Source organism: Tachypleus tridentatus, chromosome 1 (genome assembly GCF_004210375.1).
Source record: "Tachypleus tridentatus isolate NWPU-2018 chromosome 1, ASM421037v1, whole genome shotgun sequence".
Classification (NCBI taxonomy): Eukaryota; Metazoa; Arthropoda; class Merostomata; order Xiphosura; family Limulidae; genus Tachypleus; species Tachypleus tridentatus.
The window spans coordinates 167,511,159-167,516,252 of record NC_134825.1 but is presented as its reverse complement, the minus strand read 5'-3'; the positions used below and the strand labels follow the sequence as shown (position 1 = coordinate 167,516,252).

General features: G+C 31.3%; 1 long non-coding RNA gene across 1 annotated transcript; it reads right to left on the bottom strand.

The window, feature by feature from the left end:
* Positions 1-243: 243 nt before the first annotated feature.
* On the bottom strand, positions 244-3,364 carry LOC143256790 (uncharacterized). The gene is made up of 2 exons (XR_013031501.1): positions 3,228-3,364; positions 244-332 (listed from the first exon to the last, which is right to left on the bottom strand). It is a non-coding gene; the product is annotated as an uncharacterized LOC143256790 (long non-coding RNA).
* Between the last annotated feature and the right edge of the window lie 1,730 nt (positions 3,365-5,094).

The window sequence follows — 5,094 nt, the reverse complement described above, 5'->3', positions numbered from 1 at the left end:
CAACATGGAAAGTTATCATTCTTTGATAATTGAAAATATCCTATAAAACAACTATTATCCACAGTTTAAATAAGTTTAAAACTATTAATACAGTTTGGTGAAATCTTAAGTCATACATAGAAGTATTTTCATACAAGACATCAGTAATTACCCTTGCTGGAAGACAGCCGTGAAGTTGTCATTATTCGTATTTATGAGCTCCAGACATGTGCCCCTATCCTTCATGTGTTCCGAATCTATTACTATGTATGTGTTTTCTCCATCTTCTCTAGAGAACCACTCTCCATGTAGTGTCTCTGGAATAGCACATCTTGGTTTTTCACCTATCCTTGCTACAAGAATTAAAAAGAGAAATTATGTAAAGTACAAATTCAAGCATTTCAATAATTACTTAAAATGTTACATTAAATCCAACACTACAGAATCTATTTGGCCCAAACAGTTACCAATTTATAATTGATTTAAAGAAAATAAAACTAAACATTAACTAATTTAAAATCTTACTCAACTAAATCTTGAAATAATTGAAATTGCAAGCACATACCCTACTGCTGCTTCATACTTTTATACAAGTTATTCATTAGTAGAATACAAACTGTATGTTTAAATGTAATAGAGATTTGGAGATAATGACAGGAGAACTGAAGTTATTTGAATTATTTTCAACATTAACAGCATACATTCTATACCTGCTAAAAAGTAACAAAGAAATGTGGTAACACAGATACACATTGTAGTAAACACTACATCAAAAAATTAAGCTTCAATAACATCAAATGAAAAAACTGTTAGAAGTATACTAGTATAGTATATCTGTACTAAAACAAACTAAAGGCCAAATATAGTGCACAGTTTTAGGAATGCATTATATTATTACATAAAACAAGAAAATTGTGAAATGTGACATATTAAATACTGCATCAAAGAAGTTTCTGTTTTAAAAGGAAAAAAAAAAAACACTGATTTTAATGCATTTCATTAAACCTTTAAGTTTTGACAGCAAGTTTTTTAAAGATGCTAGTGACTAGAACTTATAAGAGTGTAACAGTCTGCTCTGACTGGAACATGAATTCAGGAACTATTGCTCATCGTAACAGTTATTTTCAAACAATAAGTTAATACAAACAGCATCTCAATCATTGATATGTCTGTTGTATCCCAGCTGGTTTCATGATCCCAGACACCAGGTAAAAAAGGTCTAATCAGCATTGATAACACTATGTAACACAGATTTTGTTCCTGGACAGTATGTGTTATTTCTTAATTGCTTATGTTGTAAAAGTACAGAAAATGGCCATTATTCCCTTCAAACTTTGCTTTTGTGACCTGGATAATGAAATTCAGAAATTAACCAATTTTCTATGTAAAAACAGACAAATTTGCACATTTTCATTTACATAAGGTTTGAATAAAACAACATATGAATCAAGATTTACATGTATTTATACTAAAGTTATACAAAAATGTTTAGAAGTGAGTAGTTTTTTGAGATTTGCGACTGTAATGTAAATCACTTTCATGTACCAGCCCCCAAATATAGTCTCCCATCATGTTTACGTTATACGCTCCCAGGTCACAAAACCAATGTTTGAAGAGAAAAATAGGTATTTTCCATTTATTTTAGGCATAAGCAACTAGGAAATAACACTTTCTGTCCAGGAACAAGAAACAGTAAAAATTTTGTTACATTGTGTTATAATAGATTGTTTAGTAGACAAGTTATTGCAAGATGTTCCTTACTTTCACATACGTTATTTCTAATCACTTATGCTTTTCAACTATTCTCTTATCATAAGAACCACAAGTATTGAAGTTAAAAACAGACAACTCTCAATTCTGACCATTATGATAACATGTACCTGTCTCTTACATAAAAAAATTATTAATATATTTTATAATAAACAAACAAATTTGAATGGGTAGATGACAAATTATTTACTTATTAAAGTATAAGTTTAAAAATCTGTTAAATAGCATTTAAAAACCTTTCTTTACTGACACCAGACAAAACTGAGTGTAAAAACAAAAGTTTTCTGACCATTTGGTTTTGAATGCATGTAATCTAATCTTTATGTTTTTAATGTAGTTTTGTCTGATGTGTCAGAAAAACAATTTTAATGTTCAAGATTGGTTAATAAAAACGTGTATTATAATAGTTTAACAGAAGAAAACCAATAAAAATCACTTGCACACTGATCTCCACTCACTTTTATATTGTAATGCCTATCTCACAACTGCAAGAACAAATAGTTTTATACTATTATTTAATATCTTAATTTTGAGGTTAATAGTAAACCTATGTAAGAAATCTAACAACACTTAACAATTTATTTAACTCCAATTTGAAACTTTTTAAACCCACCATCAAGTTTTTAGATGACTATACTTACAGTACAAAATGCTCCAACCGTGTTGTGCTATTTTTAGCCACTTTCAGTGAACGTGAAAGAATTTTTAAATTTAAAAGTTTTTAAAAACGATATAGTAACTGTTTTACCATTACTATGATACACAGTTCTTAAAAACTGCATAACCTAATATTTTCTATTAAAGGCATTTTGTCACACAAGTACAATTTGTTGTTAAAATTATGCAAGTAATAAAAAAATATTTTTTTTTGTATGCATTGCGATTTCGTTTTGAACAGACTTTTTCAACATAGTCTATTTTGAATTAGCCTATTATTACACTTGAAAACCTTAGAGATACAATGTAGCTTTACGCTTAAAAAAAAAAAAAAAGAAAAAAAAGAGATACAATTTAGTTTACTATGTTACGTGTAATTTTTTATAAGTTCATCCATAAATTACAACCATCTCTATATTTTACAATGTTGGTAAATGGACTCATGCAAAACCAAAACTTCGACCCAACACAAATCATGAAATGTTATGTCTTTACAAAAAAAACTTACAGTTAAGCTTTGAAACTTTATTCGATAAATTCAAGTTGAAACAGTTTCCTGAACGATTTGTAATTTAATTTTTTTTAAATTAGTTATTACGAGGCCTAACAACACGAAACTAACAACAGCACTACCTCTATTATTAATAATATAACTTAAGAAGCACTTTTGCAATACTAGTTAGTGCTAGCTACTATTATTATTACTAAAGATCAAGTTCGAATGCACATTTTAATATAAAGTTGATTATCTCAGGCTAAATCATATGATATAAATGTCATAATGCCTAAAATTTGATAGTATTACAACTTATACCACTCACCATAAATAAAAACACATTCTAAAACAAGCACCAATAAAAAAAATTTAAACTGTTGATTGCACCAACTACAGATATATGTTGCCGCCATAACTGAAACAAGTAGTTTCTCGAAAACTACGATCTACACCGAATTTCACTCACCTGAACTGCACCGTACCTCAGGTAACGGGCGTCAACTTAATTTCAACCTTTCATGAACGCAGGTGTTGGTTATTTGTGCGACATCTATTGATAAAGAAAAGTACTACACACAAAACCCTGAAGAAGCACAGTTTCTAAACTGTCATGACCAACAAAACACTATTATCATTACATATAAAATTTCAATATCACAAATAACGTAATGCCATAGTGACATTTAAACATTTACTTAAATAGTCAAGAGGATAAATATGTTTTTAGAAAAGGATAAATAGGGTCTGCTTGTTGAATTTCACGCAAAACAACACGAGAGCTATCTGCACTAGCCGTCCCTAACTTAGCAGTGTAAGACTACAGGGAAGGCAGCTAGTCATCACCACCTACTGACAAATCTTGAACTACTCTTTTACCAACTAATAGTGAGAGTGACTGTCACTTTATAACGCTCTCACGGCTGAAAGGGCGAGTACGTTAAGTGTAAAAGGGATTCAAACCCACGACCCTCAGATTACGAGGTCCAGCACCATAACCGTCTGGCCATGCCAGAGCCGATTGATGATGGATTCATAGAATTTTGTTAAATCCTTTAAATGAGAAAGTTTATGAAGGAAGACAATTCGGGTAGCTTCCATAACTCGTCATCATGATGTTCATTACGTCGTCTTCCTTCGACACTCTCGTTCATCTTATTCAGTGATTCCTTAACAAATCTTTTCTTATCACGAAAATAAACCTTAAAACATTTGTCAATACTCTTATTCGATTTATTTATCTCTACGTTGAACTATTAATAGTAGAATATAGAAAATAATCTTCAAAAATGGGAGCTTTCAAATTAATGCAAATAAGATATCATTTTAAATTAAAGATTTTATCAGGTGCAACTCTCCAGGAACAGTGAGTGTTAGTTGTTGTTTTGAAGTTAACAGAAGGCTACACAATGAGTTATCTGTTATTGCCCATCAAGGGTATCGAAACCTCGTTTGTATCGTCGTAAGTTCGTAGACGTGCCACTGTGGGACAACTGTTAGTTCTATATAAAGCATTATGAATGATGCGTTCTTATATAACCGGAATATACAAGTTTACTCCTGATGTAATGATTACAATTTTAAAGTGAGTGTCTGATTATGAAGTACAAGAAGTCTGTATAACTTAGGCCAGGTTGTTTAAGTTGTTCGACTCATAATCTGAGGGTCGCGGGTTCGGACCCCCGTCGGACCAAGCATGCTCGCCCTTTCATTTGTGGGGGAGTTATAATGTGACGGTCAATCCCACTATTCGTTGGTAAAAGAGTAGCCCAAGAGTTGGCGGTGGGTGTTGATGACTAATTACCTTTCCTCTATTCTTACACTGCTAAATTAGGGACGGCTAGCGCAGATAGCCCTCGTGTAGCTTTGCGCGAAATGAAAAACAAACAAACAAACAAAACTGTATAACTTTCGAGTATTTCACAAAAGTAAATCCTGAAATCAACTAAAATTCGGAAACTTCTGAGCTGCGCGATGAACGAAGCCATTCGTAAATTGAACCATATAAGATAGACAATCATTATAAAATAAACGTATATCAAATTCCTTCAAAGTAGAAATGCTACCAACATCATTTCTAAATTCAAGGATTAAATACAAATGAATTAATCGTTGTTAAGTACTGTCAGAGTATAAAGTACTTATATAAGAACATAGATATTACATTGGATACCAGTCATAACTGCTTTATTACA